A 17114-nucleotide genomic window follows, 5' to 3' on the forward strand; every position below is an offset into this window, starting at 1 on the left:
GTCCGCATCCAGAAGTAAAGGCCCTAAGGGAAGTTTCTCGCAAGGAAATTCTCAGGCTGGTTTGTTCAAAGACGTAAATTTTAAATGGAACCACCTCAACATTTCCTACTGATTTATTGTTTCCTGAAGGGGAAAATCCAATGGTTACTTAAGAAACAAAATAAAAGTCAAAAACCCTTATGCAAAAAGGAATGATTGTCCAGAAGAGGCAAATCCATGCAGACAGAAAGAATAGGGCTTGCCAGGGCTGGGGGTGGGGAGAAGGGGAAGGAGAAGTGACTCCCAATGTGTCCAAGGTTTCTTTTTGGAGTGGTTAAAATGTTTTGGAATCAGGTGGCAGTGATGGTTATACATCTTTGTGAATATACCAAAACCCACAGAATTGTATACTTTAAAGTGGTGAATTTTATATTATGGGAATTATATCTCAGTATTATTTTTAAAAAGGAAACGGAACATCTGCTTAGAACATCCCCTAAGTGTTCATAGTGCTCTGAGATGCCTTTTTGTGGCCTATGACTTTTGATCAAAGATCAGTGAGTAACTTTAAAATCAGCTCTGCCCAGGGGCTTGTCAGCATGGACTCCTAGTTACCAGTAAAGATTTTTAACTCTGATTACAGTTTTCCTATGAAAATCAGAGTGCCAGATTGGGTCCCTGACCCTCTGCAGGATATCCAGGTAAAGGCTGTGTTTTTCTCCTTAGGAAAAAAATGTGAATAGAGATTTTTAACTCTGATTACAATTTTCCTATGAAAATCAGAGTGCCAGATTGGGTCCCTGACCCTCTGCAGGATATCCAGGTAAAGGCTGTGTTTTTCTCCTTAGGAAAAAATGTGAATAGTTAAAGTGTAACTTCCCCAAATAACTTGATTTATCTTAAAGTGCAGCAATTTGCTACACGTGCGGTTTTCAGAAAGCACTAATCAATTCCAGGTCAGAATCAGTTAAAGCGCTCCACAAATTGATAGTGAGGTCTTAAAAAGGCTCAGCAGCTTTGGAACGTTAAATTTACTTGCTGTAAATTTGGAATAAGAACATAAAGAATCACTTTCCAGCAAGATGATGAAAATTCATCATGTACATTATGTGTTTCTTCAGAAGCACACTACATTAATTTTCCAGCTCAAATAAGTGGAGGAAGTAAGGTTTCTTGTTACTAAAAAGTTGCTGTGATGTTTAGAGAGGCAGACCAATTCCATTAATGAATCCAATCTGCTCTGACTTGTGATACTGCCTAAAGTGTCCTAAAAACCCTAATGTTGATAAATGTCATACAAACCAGTATTAGGCTTTTTCCCCTTAAAACAAGACTGAGAAGGCCTTAGTCTTAACTTAGTTTTGTTTCCCAAGGATCCGAATGCTTACAGTCAGCTCTTGATTATCCAGGCCAATCGTGGAGAGCAGGGGCATGGCTCCTCTGAAAATCTCTCTTTGCCTTTGGTGTATGTATTAGCCCTCATTTGACTCTGAGGGCTGCCTAAGAATGAAAGAAGGCGGAAAATTTTTAAAAAGTCCCGCTAGTCAGCATCTCTCCTCAAAACCCTCTTCAGACATCTGTCCCACTCTAGGCTATGCTGAAGAATTATGGCATCCCCACTCAGCCCAGAGGGGTCTTATCCTAGCTAGATGAAAATCATGAAGTTTTCATGTTTAAAAGGCCTCCTGCTTCGTTGCTGGCCCACAGAGAGAAGTGAAAAGAAGAGCAAGGCAACATCAGCCGTTCTTTCATCTGCTTTGCTTAACTTTGTTAATAAACATGTGAAAGCAAGGTAATCTACCCTAGGATACCCAAGATTTGCTTTCTTATCTTTGTTGGCCTGTCAAACACAGCTTTCCATCTCATCTTAAAGCACCCCCAAAAGCTTTGCAAATCTACGCTGTGGTCTAGAACTGCTTCACAGCTCCTAAGATGCAGTCTCTGTTGTTGTGAATGATGGCAGCTATTAAATAAATCCTGGAGATGCTGCCCTGAAACTCAGATCAGGAAAGGCTCATTGTACCTTGCCTTCATGTGGTCCCAGCACCTCCAACTGTAGGATCCCTGGCTCTCTGTGGCCCCTATCTGCTTGGATTCTCCTGACCAAGCTGAGTAGTACCTTGACACGTCTTTTTTGCCTGATGTCTGCTGCGGTGGCACAGGTCTCTTGGTCCCCTCCTTGCCTACTGATTCTGTGACATCTGCCAGACTTCTCTGGTGGCTCAGTCAATAAAAAATCTCCCTGCAATGCAGGAGACCACCTGCAGTGTAGGAGACCTGGGTTCAATCCCTGCGTGGAGGAGATCCCCTAGAGGAGGAAATAGCAACCCACTCCAATATTGTTGCTTGGAAAATCCCATGGACAGAGGAGCCTGGCAGGCTACAGTTTGTGGGGTTGCAAGAGTCGAACACGACTTAGTAACTAAACCACCACCAGGCTCTGCAGGCCCAGCAAACTCTGAGGGCTGGCCTCTGCTAACCCATCTCTTTGCTGTCTGGGTTGAAAGCTTTGGCAGCCAGTTTGCATAGATGTGTAACACCTATTCTTGTGACAGATCTCTGTTACCATGGGAACTAGGCACAGGAAGTCCATATACCAGACATCCAGTCTGAATTTCTGTGGTCATTTCTTAGTTGTTAGTGCTAATGGAGGGAAGCAGGGGCATTGGTGATCTGATTGAGTGGATGATCCCAAATTCATTTGTGTTTGATGTTGGAATGGACATGCACAGTCCATCAGCAGCCATGGATAAGCAGACTACTCTGAGTCTGACTAGGACTTCCATCCTCTAGTAAGATGCTAGCAGAGTATAGAGAAGAAGAAATGGGGAAAGGGGATGGAGCAAGAGGGAGAGAGAGAGGATGGGGCGGCATGTGGAATAGGAAATGTGAAGAGATGTACTCAGAGAAGGAGTATGTCTATGAGTTAAAGCAGGTGGAGTTCTGAGAGCTTCCCAAGGTAACTGGCTGGCTCTGCTGGGCTCTCCTTTTCCTTTTGTTCACTAACCAGCAACCTCAGGTTTGCATTTCTATCATGGTTTCAAGCGTGATTGCTCTTAACAACTGCTTCTCAGAAAGAGAGCCACCTTTTTATTATACTTTCCATAGAGATGAAATTTAGCAAGTGGTGGTAATTACGGTTAGGTCCCCAGCCCCTAGCAGAGAGTATGAGCTTGCAGGGTTCGTGTATGTACCATGATGTTGCTTTGGGGCTGGGCCAGGGGCTTAGGGCTAATACTCTGTCTCGCACAGAAAAGATGGAAGGGAAGGTCTGCCCTTTCAGTAAGTAGGATCCCTATGGTGACTTTTGGGGCTTCTCTGGTAGCTCAGCTGGTAAAGAATCCACCTGCAATGCAGGAGACCCTGGTTCGATTCCTGAGTCAGGAAGATCCACTAGAGAAGGGCTAGGCCACCCACTCCAGTATTCTTTGGCTTCCCTGGTGGCTCAGACAATAAAGAATCCACCTGCAATGTGGGAAACCTGGGTTCAATCCCTGGGTTGGGAAGGTCCCCTGGAGAACGGCATGGCAACCCACTCTAGTATTCTTGTCTGGAGAATCCCCATGGACAGAGGTGCCTGGCGGGCTACAGTCCATGGGGTCGCAAAGAGTCAGACACGACTGAGCGACTAAGCACAGCACATGATGGCTTATAGGGCTGTCTCTTCTTACAGCAGTTCCTATTTTGGGAATGAGCTCTCTGATGAATCTCTAGTTTGCATGATTCATGGAGGTCTTTGCAAATGACAGTGCTTCTGACTCAAAAGGAGTTCTTAATTTCTGTCCTCAGAAGTGCGTGTAACATTAAAGCCCCAGGAAGCCTAAATAAACTGTTGATGACATGGCAGAGGTTGGATTTCACACCGGGCAAGGTCCTTCTGGACGAGACTCACATCTGATTCTCTTTGGGGCATGTGGCACCCATAGTACAGTGCAGGCCCTCACTGTACCTGGGAGCAGAAGCCAAACAAGCCTGGCCTCGGCCAGCTCCTCACTACCAAGCTGCCTCTTCCCCACTTTCCTGTGGCATACTTACACCTAGTTTGTGCTTCATCAGCCTTGTCCAAAGAGTTTCAGAAGAGAAGTCTACTCTAACGTATCACTTCCTCCAAGCAATCTAGAGTTCGCCTTTGCAAATAGGAGTCCGCTAGTAAAGAAAAGGGTGCAAGTTATTATTTTCTCAGTTTGTTGGAAAAGTGTTTTATTGGTCTCCTGTCATCCTGGCCTTAGAGTCATTTCATGGAGTCCCCAGTTGCCTCATTTTGAGCTGTGACACCTGGCCCAGCTTTAGCCTCTATGATCCTGGCAGTATACCCAGCCGGCTGTGACAGTTGCCATCTGGCCTGGCCTTTCACTCCTCTTACATCAGGATTGACTCATGTGGCAGGAAAACATCCCCGTTACCTTTTTGTGGATGAGGCATGCCAGTGGATTTACTTCTGTTGTGAAGGAAATGAGACCGAGAGAGATTTCCTTCCAGCCTATATTGCCAGAGAACATCACTGTGAGGCACTTGAGAAAGAAAATATCGAGCTACCTTTGTAGATGCAGAGGATCGATTCACAGAGAAAATAATTTAAAAAAAATACAGAATTAAAAAGAAACACAATGTAAGGCTGTAATTGGAGGAGGAAATGCAATATCGCTCATACCGAGAATATCGTTTCTGTAATAATTTTCAATAAGTCAGTGTGAACATTGTAATTCTACTGGGATTTGAGATATGAGAAAAATGAAGTAAATATTCGGAATGAGCCATTATGGAGAAAGGTCCCTGATGAGTTGCTATTCACTATGACTATACTATAATGATGCTAACACAGAAATCCTTTGGAGCCTCCTTTTTGAAAGTTTTATTGAAGTACTGCAGTTCATTGTTCTCTATCCCTTTTGGGGTAACAACACCCCAGGTAGACTGTGAGGGGTTTGATCAAGGTGGTGATGTTGCCTATCGATCACTCTTTAAATCTCTGGCAACAGAACCTACTTGTTTCCCAGGCGAAGGACCACATTTCTGAAGGGTGGCTATCACTAAGACCACAGTTCCAGTGTTGCAGAAGCAAGTTGGTCGGTAATTATATGTTCTTATATAGATTGCTTTCAGAGATAGGTAATTATTGTGAAACTGACCAGCTGGAACTTACAGTTAGCTCAGGTCTAGACTTCCCAGGCTACCAGCAACCACCTGTCTTTCAGACAGGGTAATCTTGGACATACATTGTTTCTCTTTAATATTATAAAACAGAAAAGCAATGAAAACGAGATATGAGTGAACCCTTTAGAAAAAAGAATCTGTTATTAAAACAAAGTACAAAAGGATATATTGTATCTTTTAAAAAGCTTCCTTGTGGAGGGACAGGTAAGAAAAGGAATTGCTCTGAAACAGTTGTGGCAGGGTTAAAGAGAAATGAACTTTACTATTGAATAGTGAGAAAGCTATAAACTGCTCTTTTAGCCTGCAAATAGCTTTCCCTTTTTCCTTTCCCACTTTTATAACTCAGAAAAATGTATTGACCCTCCATAGCTTGTAAGATCAAACCTAAACTCAAGCGTGGTGCCTAGGTCCCTTCTCAACCTGGCTTCCGTCTGCTTTCAGCCTCCTCTTCCATATAGTCTCCATACCCACCTCATTTCATCTATCTATATGACATTTATACAGAGGCGCCATGTACAAGACATCGCTAGGTTCGTTGTGATCTAACACACATCATTTTACTTCAGTGGGGGCTTTATTAGTTTACCATGCATCCAACATGAGCTCCATTAAAATATTATGAGGTGCTATGTGCCTGGGCTGGGATTGTAGCAAAATAACCTGGAGGAAAAAAAGGAGTCTCGGATGTGGTGGGAAAGGGAAGAGTTGAAACGATGAGGGAGTTTGAAAAAAGACCATTGAATAACAAAAATGATGGGTATGATCTACCTCCTGTTTTTAATTTTTAGTGATTTTTTTCCAAACTCCTATGAACTCATCTAAAATTATGCACGATGAAATTGGCTAAGCCAATGAAACATTGCATAGTTACATGAAAATGTGCATATGAAATAATGCTATTAATAATACTTAACATTGAGTATTAGTATATTATGTGCCAGGCACTGTTGTAAGCATGTTTATAAATATTTTATCTTGTAACCCTCAGAACAACCTTCTGAGGGTAGGCACTATTATTTTCCCAATCTTACAGGTAGAGAATCCAATAATGAAAGTTTGAGTGACTGACTGAAGGTCACCCATCTAGCCTGTAGCGGAGTCAGGATTTGAAAGTACCTGTATTCTGGCTCCAGAGTTCATGCTTTTAACTACTATAATACATCTGTCTCTAAATGGAAAAGAACTTCAAAAAGTATATAAATATATTTATGCACATATAGATACATTGACAAAGATAATTCAAATAAATAGATTTAAAATTAGACTCATTCTCTGGTTGTTGTTGTCCCATTGCATCCGACTCTTTGCTACCCCATGGACTGCAGCACGCCAGGTTTCTCTGTCCTTCACCATCTTCCGGAGCTTGCTCAAACTCTTGTCCGTTGAGTCGATGATGCCATCCAACCATCTCATCCTCTGTCCCTTCTCCTCCTGCCCTCAATCTTTCCCAGCATCAGTGTCTTTTCCAGTGAGTCAGTTCTTCACATCAGGTGGTCAAAGTATTGGAGCTTCAGCTTCAGCGTCAGTCCTTCTAATGAATGTTCAGGATTTATTTCCTTTAGGATTACTGGTGAAGAAGTTTAAATTCATAAGAAAAGGAAAAGAGTAAGAATGGTTTAGTGTCAGAGAGGTCAAGAGAAAGCAGTTTAGGAAGGAGGATATCAACAGGTTCAAATGTCAACTGAATTAGTAATTAACTGATTAACTTAATAACTTTAAGTAAGTCACTTAGCTTCCTTTGTAATTGTTTTCTTATCGTTAAAAATTGCTGTTGCCTTACAGCTATGTTTAGAAGATTATTGAGATAATGTTAAAAAAGTCTTTGTTGTTTCCTTAGATAATAAAGACTTTTTTGAAATACCCCCACACTATTGTAAGCCATGTCCTAACAGATAAAGCTAACGGCAGATTATGTGTGAATTTTCCAAGTCTTGTGCAGTAGTCTGAGGTGTTTTATGGGCTTCTCTGGTTTCTCATTGGTAAAGAATCTGCCTGCAGATGCAAGAGACACGGGTTCAATCCCTGGGTTGGGAAGATCCTTTGGAGAAGGAAATGGCCACCCACTCTAGTATTCTTGCCTGGGAAATCCCCTGAACAGAGGAGTCTGGGGAACAACAAACAGTCCATGGGGGTCGCAAAAGAATTGGACATGTCTTAGCGACTGAACAACAACAAAAGTGTTTTATGTCCTTCAGTTCTAGTTGAAATGTCTTGATATTCGAAGGCAGTAAAAGCAAGCATATTCCTAGTTTGGTATCTTGTAGAAAAACCAGTTGATTGATTGTCTAATTTTTCATTGTTAGCATTCATTATGCACAGCGTGAACCATCCATGATGTCTAGTTGACGTCCTTTGATTTCTCATTCATCTGTTTACTCACTCATCCATTCATTTAGCAAACACACATTGGGAACTAGGCTTCCCTGGTGGCTCAGTGCTAAAGACTCTGCCTGCCAGTGCAAGAGCTGCAGGAGACTGTGGGTTCGATCCGTGGGTCGAGAAGATCCCCTGGAGAAAGAAATGGCAACCCACTCCAGTATTCTTGCCTGGAATATCCCATGGACAGAGGAGCCTGGCAGGTTTAGTCCATGGGGTTGCAAAGAGCTGGCCATGATTGAACAACTAAACAACGAAATTGGGAGCCTCTTATGTAACCAGAATCTATCTAGGTGCTGTAGTTAAGATGAATGAGACACACAGTTCTTGCCCTTAGAGCACTCATATGGAGAGATAGGTTTGTAAGTGTAGACTGTCATTACACCTTAGTGAGTATGCTTTAATATAAGGAGTACACATGATATACTCTGGGTGCACGGAAGAGAGAGAGAGACTAAGATAGGCAGGCTTGTTCTTTCTTTTTTTTAATTTAGTTTTTTATTGAAGGGTAATTGCTTTATAGAATTTTGTTGTTTTCTGTCAAACCTCAATATGAATCAGCCATAGGTATACGTATATCCCCTACCTTTTGAACCTCACTCCCATCTCTTGCCCCATCCTACCCTTCTAGACTGATACAGAGCCCCTGTTTGAATTTCCTGAGGCAGGCTTGTTCTTATTCAGTTGCTAACTCGTGTCCAAATCTTTGCAACCCCATGGACTGCAGCATGCCAGGCTTCCCTGTCCTTTACGATCTCCTGGAATTTGCTCAAATTCATGTTCATTGAGTTGGTGATGCCATCGAACCATGTCATCCTTTGTCACCCCCTTCTCCTGCCCTTAATCCTTCCCAGCATCGGGGTCTTTTCCAATGAGTTGGCTCTTTGCATCAGGTGGCCAAAGTATTGGAGCTTCAGCTTCAGCATCAGTCCTTCCAATGAATATTCAAGGTTGATTTCCTTTAGAATTGACTGGTTTGATCTCCTTGCTGTCCAGGCTGTTGATTCTTTTTCATTAAATTGAAAGTTTGTATAATCTTTCTCTCTTTCCAGGTGACCAAAATAGCAATAAGTTGAGAAGTAGAGAAGATAACTAAAATTTCTTAATCGTAGCAAATACACGCACAGCACAGACTTGCAGACTCTAAGGCCCTGTACTTTTGTAGGCAATTGCCATACACGTGTTCCACCACCTTTATTACATTTGGATCTAGGTAAACTCATAGCCAAATACTTTTGGTGTCAGCTCTGATCACATATATAAGCCCAGTGCCTTTGTCACATCTTTATATAACTCTCCCACCTGCTATTTCTTGAATCACCCATGAGCCCTATTCTCTCATATTCAAACCAAGCTTTCAGAGGCCGTCAGGCAGTCCCAGGTAAAGAAAACAATCTGGTATTTCCAGTTGAGTCTTACATGTCTTTGGCTACTATATTTAACTAAGTTTGAAGTGATTTTTTACATTTTTACCAAGTGGGAGATCATGATAATGCTGTAATAGACTTTATGGTCATCTGACTCAGGCCCAAAGTAGTTGATTATTACCTTAAATTCTCAGTTGTTTGTATTATCAAATAATCACACTATTGGTTCTATTAATGTCATCCCACCCCAGTACTCTTGCCTGGAAAATCCCATGGGCGGAGGAGCCTGGTGGGCTGCAGTCCATGGGGTCGTGAAGAGTCGGACATGACTGAGCGACTTCACTTTAACTTTTCACTTTCCTGCATTGGAGAAGCAAATGGCACCCCACTCCAGTGTTCTTGCCTGGAGGATCCCAGGGACAGGGGAGCCTGGTGGGCTGCCGTCTATGGGGTCGCACAGAGTCGGACACGACTGAAGCGACTTAGCAGCAGCAGCAGATAAGAGTTCATTACTAATTTTGTTTCCAAAATATTTATCTACAATGGAAAAATTTCTTTGTGTAAGTCTCTTCTCTTTCTTCTCTTCTTTTAAAACTTTTATTTGGTGGAAAATTGTCTTACAATTTTGTGTTCATTTCTGCTGTATGGCAACGTGAATAAATCATAATTTTGCATATATATCCCTTCCCTCTTGAGCATCCCACCCCTCTAAGTCATCACAGGGCACCAGGCTGGGCTCCCTGTGTTACTCAGCAACTTCCCACTAACTATTTCTTTTGCACAGGATAGTGTATGTATGTCAATGTACTTCCTCAGTTTGTCCTGCCTTCTCCTTCCTCTGCTTTTTCCACAAGTCTGTTCTCTGCTAGGTTCATCGGTACCATTTTTCTAGATTCAATGTACATGTGTTAATAGAAGATACTTGTTTTTCTCTTTCTGACTTAACTTCACTCTGTATAAGAGGCTCTAGGTTCATCCACCTCACTATAAGTGACTCAAATTTGTTCCTTTTATGGCTGAGTAATATTCCATTGTATAAATGCACCACAACTTCTTTATCCAGTCATCTGTCAGTGGACATCTAGGTTGCTTCCATATCTTGCCTATTGTAAATATTACTGCAATGAACACTGGTGTACGTCTGTCTTTTCGAATTGTGATTTTCTTAGGACATGTGCCCAGTAGTCAGATTACTGGGTCATATGGTAGATTTATTTATTTCTAGTTTTTTAAGGAATCTCCATACTGTTCTCCATACTGGCTGTAACAGTTTACATTCCCACCAATGGTGTAGGAGGGTATCCTTTGCTCCACATCCTTTCCAGAATTTATTGTTTGTAAATTTTTTGATGATGGCCATTCTGACCAGTGTGAGGTGATGCCTCACTGTGGTTTTGTTTTGCATCTCTCTAATAATGAGCAATGTTGAGCATCTTTTCAAGTGTTTATTGGCCATCTGTATGTCTTCTTTAGAGAAATGTCTATTTAGGTCTTATGCACATTTTTTTGTTTTGTTTTGTTTTGTTTTCCTTCATATTGAGCTGTTTGAACTGTTTATATATTTTAGAGATAAACCCTTAGTTGGGTCATCTGAAAATTATTTTCTCCCATTCTGAGGGTTGTCTTTGTCTTGTTTATAGTTTCCTTTGCTGTGCAAAAGCTTTTGAATTTTATTAGGTCTCATTTATTTATTTTTGTTTTTATATTCATTAAACTAGGAGGTGAGTCAGAGAGAATCTTGCTGTGATTTATGTCAAAGAGTGTAATGCAGATGTTTTCCTCTAAGAGTTTTATAGTTTCTGGCCTTACATTTAAGTCTTTAATCCATTTTGAGTTTATTTTTTTATGTGATATTAGGAATTGTTGTAATTTCATTCTTTTACACATAGCTTTCCTGTTTTCCCAGCACCACTTATTAAGGCTGTCTTTTCTCCATTGTTTATTCTTGCCTCCTTTGTCAAAGATTAGGTGCCCATATGTGCATGGGTTTATCTCTGGGCTTTCTATCTTGTTCCATTGGTCTATATTTCTGTTTTTGTGCCAGTAACATACTGTCTTGATGACTGTAGCTTTGTCATATAGTCTGAAGTCAGGGAGGTTGATTCCTCTAGCTCCATTTTTCTTTCTCAAGCTTGCTTTGGCTATTTGGGATCTTTTGTGTTTGCATATAAATTGTGAAATTTTTTGTTCTAGTTCTGTGAAAGATGCCTTTGGTAATTTGATAGGGCTTCCCTGTTGGCTCAGATGGTAAAGCGTCTGCCTGCGATGCAGGAGACCCAGGTTCGGTCCCTGGGTTGGGAAGATCCTCTGGAGAAGGAAATGGCAATACACTCCAGTAGTCTTGCCTGGAAAATTCCATGGATGGAGGAGCCTGGTGGGCTACAGTCCATGGGGTCACAAAGAGTTGGACACTACTGAACGACTTCACTTTTCAATGAATCTCTAGGTTGCTTTGGGCAGTATAGTCATTTTGAAAATATTAATTCTTCCAATCCAATAACATGGTATCTCACCATCTGTTTGTGTCATCTTTGATTTCTTTCATCAGTGTCATAGTTTTCTGCATACAGGTCTTTTGTCTCTTTAGGTAGGTTTACTCCTAAATATTTTTTTCTTTTTGTTGCAATTGTGAATTGGATCGTTTCCTTAATTTCTCTTTCTGATTTTTCATTGTTAGTGCATTGGAATGCAAGGCATTTCTGTGTATTAATTTTATATCCTGCAACTTTACTAAATTCACTGATTAGCTCTAGTAGTGTTTTGGTGGCATTTTTAGTGTTAGGTTGTGTGTGTAAGTTATTAAACTGTAAGCTAAACTGGAAGCAACTAAAGCCTAAGGCTGTCTGAAGGGCTACAGTTCTTTCTTTGCTAGTGCTTCTTTTCCATTTTGCTTTTGGCTGTTTGGTTCTCATCCTATTGTCTTTATAAAGAAGGGGTAATAGGTAGATTAGATAGCTCATGTAATCATTCTCATATAATTCTCTAGTGCTCCAATGCAATGCTCAAACTCAACATTCTCTCCTGTTTGTGACCCATTTAAGTTTTGTGGAGGAGAAATCATAAATATTCAGGAGTCAATATGTGTCACCACGAGATGGCTGTCTTCAATGGTGTGCAACCCTTTTAAAAGGGTTTTCAGAGAGTTTTGAGAGGGCTTTGAGAGACTGCAGCAATGAAATTAAAAGACACTTACTCCTTGGAAAGTTATGACCAACCTAGATAGCATATTCAAAAGCAGAGACATTACTTTGCCAACAAAGGTCCGTCTAGTCAAGGCTATGGTTTTTCCAGTGGTCATGTATGGATGTGAGAGTTGGACTATAAAGAAAGCTGAGTGCCGAAGAATTGATGCTTTTGAACTATAGTGTTGGAGAAGACTCTTGAGAGTCCCTTGGACTGCAAGGAGATCTAACCAGTCCATCCTAAAAGAGATCAGTCCTGAATATTCATTGGAAGGACTGATGCTGTAGCTGAAACTCCAATACTTAGGCCACCTGATGCAAAGAGCTGACTCATTTGAAAAGACCCTGATTCTGGGAAAGATTGAAGGCGGGAGGAGAAGGGGCTGACAGAGGATGAGATGGCTGGATGGCATCACCGACTCAATGGACATGAGTTTGAGTGAACTCCGGGAGTTGGTGATGGACAGGGAGGCCTGGCGTGCTGTGGTCCATGGGGTCACAAAGAGTTGGACATGACTGAGCGACTGAACTGAACTGAGAGAGTTTAGCTGATAGGCCACTCTGTATTCTTTACAAACAAGTTTTTTGTGGTCATGGACATTATAACTAGCTCTTATGCAAGATAGTTTCAAATGCTTCTCCCTGCAGGAGAGACAGAAGTATGATAGAAAGAACAAAAGACTGGAACTGATGAGCTTTGGGTTTTTTAGTAGCTTCTAAGTTTCCTCATCTGTGAAATGACAGGCTTGATAGTCAGTAGGCCCAGACCTATTTCTATACCAGACTTACCTTGGGAACTTGTTAAAATGTGGATTCTTGAGACCAATGCCTAGAAACTCAGAGTTTATACATTTGTAGTAGGGCCTACAACAAGCACCCTGGGGGATTCTGGTATCATAGATTTCCAGACCAAAAATGTCCAGGAGACACTGAATTTGATGTAAGCAGAACTGATAAGAGGATCCTTATATTAATATTTTCACACTAAGCTTTTGTTTTCTGGAATTAGAGTTCTCGGTGTCAGGCCTAACTAGAATATATTGGTGAGGTTGTGGGTTCAGCCAATGTGCTGGAGTCAGGGTTCAGATTTCTAACCTGGGAAGGGGAGGTGAGCACTATGATGCCATGATTTCAGGTCAAGAAATTGGCCTCCAAGGGTCTGGAGCAGATAGGAAAAAATGAAGAGGAGTAGAAGCCAAACTTTTACAGGAGTTGGTCGATTTGGAATGCAAGTAATTCCTGGATCAAGAGGGGTAGAGACCAAGGGAGAAGTAGAGATAGAGAAGGTGAGACTGGAGAATAAAATCTCAATTTTTAGAATGGCTGATGCTCCATGCATTAGTAAAGGAAGGCTGTGACTGTCTACTTTTTGCACTAATTTTGGAGTATACTCATTGCTATAATGCTGTATGAGGATGTGCGCAGGCAAGTGCATGGACTGTGAGTGGAACAGAAATGTTTTTTACATAATAAGGTATTAGAGATGCACCTGGCTCAGTATTCTTCTGTGCTTTGGACTATCACTGTAGGGGTTGAGAAAAATGACCAGAAGGGGATGATTGTCAGACAGTGTGAGCGGAGATAGAAAGATGAAGGTGGATCAGAAGGAGCCTGAGATGTTCAGCTCAAATGATCCAGAGAGATTTGATAACACAGAATAATGAGGAACAATGAAGGGTTCATGGCATTAGTAAATTTAAAGGACATGTTGATTTTCTATGTATAAAACAATGATATGAATAGGTAGATTTTGCTACTCCAGTTGAAAACTCAGAGAATAAAAGGATTATACAGTTGTTTGCCTTAATACTGGCGGTAGAACACTCTGGATCTCTGCATAGTAGGAGTGTGCCAAATGCTGTCTGAGAAAGGTTCTGTGAAGGGCTGAGGCAGGAGGGATGTGTTATGTCATACCTGGCATGGCCAGGAGGGGGAGCAAGTCATTTGGTTGATAGTTCATAATCTATGATAAGATTCTTTGAATGGTGTTTTTATCAGAAATAGCAATGAATTTAGTTTATAATATCTCCTCTGTTTTCTGCTATATATATATTATGAGAAGGATATACTTAGAGTAGATAAACTATAAAAATAACTCTATAATGACAACTCTAGAAGTTTAATGTATCACAGACTGAAAAAGGCTTCTTTGATTCAATGGAAAAGATTTCTTTGACCATTGTTCACTGGGCTCACTTGTTGATATTTGCCATGCACACCACAGTTTTCCCCTTCAGGGAGGCTTTTTAGTTTGCATTAATTTTGTGGTCTTATCCTTTTGCAGATAACCTTTAAAAGTAGTTTTGGGCATGTATCTTTCTTTAAACCCCAAAACCAACAGCCCCTTTAATTTTTTGTTTTGAAATAAATATAACTGTCATTCATCTGATATCGTGAATTATGTCTGTGAGTTTCAGAAATGTTCAGAGGTGCTTCTAAATAGGTTACTTTGCTATTTCCAAGGTATCTCTTTTCAAAATGATGCCCTCAGTTTTGCTAAAGTCACCCATGTAATTAATTGTTTATATTCAATCCTGTAATTTCCTTGTCAAAATGTAAATACTTTTGCATTGTTGGGGAAAGCTTGTGTAGTCACTGACTCCTTTAAAATGCCATTTTTTTGCAATCTTTTATGCCGACCTGGATTTTTCTTAACAATTAAGAGAGTTAAGCAAGCTAGACAAAGTATATGGTTTTGAATTCTGCTGTTAATATGATGGTCAATCTTACCTACCTGTTTTTATACCAATCTTACCATATCTGGTAATAGGTAGTTAGGGCATGATAGCAGCTTGAAGCGGCCTCCCCAAGCACCTGAAAATATTGAAAATAAATTTCCCCCTAAGAGGTAAGCTAGGAAATCAACAGGTTATAAAGGAGAACAGAGTTATGCAAATTCCCTTTGAAGAGAGTAAATTATAAAAGAAGAATGTCATCACATATTATTTGTATAATTTTTAAAGCATACATGTAGAAGAAAAGACTGGAAGCAAATTGGCAAAATTTACCTATTGTTGATAGTAGTTCTCAGAAATATGGGTGATTATTATGCTGCTTCTTTGAATTTTATTTTTTAAATTCCAGAAAGAGAGAGAGCAATACTGAGACAGAGACAGGCAGATTTAATGGCTCCTAGGGAAAAAGACCAGACAGCAGCCTGATTGACCGTGTCAACACAGCTGAAGAAAGAATATGTCAATTAGGCAGCGGGAGTTAGGGGCTGTTGGTCATGAAAGCAGAGAAAAAGGAGAAAGTCACAGAGAAAGCTAGTAGCTCTGATCAGCCTGTTCTACCCAGGTGAGAGACTGCCTTGTATGGCTCTGGAGTAGGCGTCACAGCAATGAAGCAGTGTGGTTATGAGTGAAGTCCCATAATCAGACTGATTAGTGTTCATGTCTCATGCCTAACACTCCCTAGTTTTATGATCTTGGGCAAGTGGCTATATGTTCAGTCTTTATTTTAATAATGTTAGTTACCACATAGAGCCTTTGTGAGAATAAAGGAAGATAATTTATATATTTAGCACAGTGCCTGGTACATTGCAATCCCTCAATAAATGTTAGCTATTGTTGTAACATGTTATTATAAAATCCTAGTTGTAGAGCTATATCTTAACATGATGCTATTATTAAACATTCAAATCTTATAACTTGAGTTGATACCAACTCTATGTTTGTTAAGCAAATCTTAGATGATACTTTGGCTTCCCATGTTATTTACCAGGGAGATTAGTGAGGATCTGACACGTTGTAAATTATGTTTATCATTATAAATGTATACAGTGGCATTTAGCTTTGATATAGCAGTCTTAAGAGGGTTTGATACTATGTGCTTAATTAATTCGAGACATTCTCAAAATTAAGTTTGGAGTCTCCAAAGCCTGGGAATTTAAAAATTTTACACACAGCCCTTTGTGAGCTTGGTTGATGTGAATCTATACCTGAGAGAAGTATTACTCAACTCTGGATCTAGTGAGGTTTCTTCGAAGGCAGTCTTCAGCATCCTCCAGCCGATTAACTCCCTCTGTTTCTATAAAAAAATTCCACAGAATAAAAACAAAAATCACATGCCCTTTTTATTGTGTGAAATTTTAGTAATAGTGAATATGCCATTTCAAACTTCTCTCTTCTCTCCTTCTCCAAGGAGAATCAAGTCTCCCATATTGGCATTAGAGAGAGGTGCTTAAGAACTTTGGAACCAGACAGACCTCACTCTGAATTCCAGCTGTGCACCACTTACTGGCTGTGTGGGCTTGGGCAAGTTCATTTTGCTCTCTGATCCTCAGTTTTCTCATCTTATAAAATGGGAATAAGAATTGTAATGTCTATATCATAAGGTGGTTGTGAGGATTAAAATGAATTAATGAATGTAAAGGGCTTAGAATAGTGCCTAGTTCAAATGAATGTGTCAGGCAGATGTTGGGCTTCCCTGGTGGCTCAGGTGATAAAGAATCTGCCTGCAATGTGGGAGACCCGGATTCAATCCCTGGGCTGGGAAAACCCCCTGGAGAAGGGAATGGCTACCCATTCCAGTATTCTTACCTGGAGAATTCCACGGACAGAGGAGTCTGGCGGGCTACAGATCATGGGGTCTCAAAGAGTCAGACATGACTGAGTGCATGCATGCATGCAAGCAGATATTGTTGTTGCTGTTGTCATTATTATTGTTGTTGTTAGAATATTGTCAATCAGTCATCATTATAGAACCAGTCTGTTGTTGTTCAGTCACTAAGTTGTACCCAGCTCTTTGCGACCCCAGGGACTACAGCACACTGTCCTCACTCTCTCCTGGAATTTGCTCAAATCCATTTCCATTGGGTCAGTGATGCCGTCTAACCTTCTCAGGAGGTGGCAGAGGATGAGATGGTTAGAACCAGTCTGTTGACATGTTAACCAATGATACTTGACCTGGATTGTCAGTGTCAGCACTGGCAGGGCCGTCATGGCATTTCTGAAACAAAATGAAATTAACTTTAATTTTAATTTAAAGAAAAAAGGACACTTGGCACTTATGGCGGTAGGGTATGATCATAGTATTAGCCAAATGAGCTAATGAT

At 40.7% G+C, this 17114-nt stretch overlaps 1 protein-coding gene and 1 non-coding gene across 2 annotated transcripts in view; both read left to right on the forward strand.

Annotated features, from left to right (window-relative positions):
• Positions 1–17114, forward strand: part of GPC3 (glypican 3) — a 460444-nt gene that overhangs the window by 199611 nt on the left and 243719 nt on the right. The gene's annotated exons all lie outside the window — the stretch shown is intronic.
• Positions 11106–11177, forward strand: TRNAR-GCG (transfer RNA arginine (anticodon GCG)). The gene has a single exon. It is a non-coding gene; the product is annotated as a tRNA-Arg (tRNA).

This window comes from Bos mutus, chromosome X, assembly GCF_027580195.1.
Source record: "Bos mutus isolate GX-2022 chromosome X, NWIPB_WYAK_1.1, whole genome shotgun sequence".
Classification (NCBI taxonomy): domain Eukaryota; kingdom Metazoa; phylum Chordata; class Mammalia; order Artiodactyla; family Bovidae; genus Bos; species Bos mutus.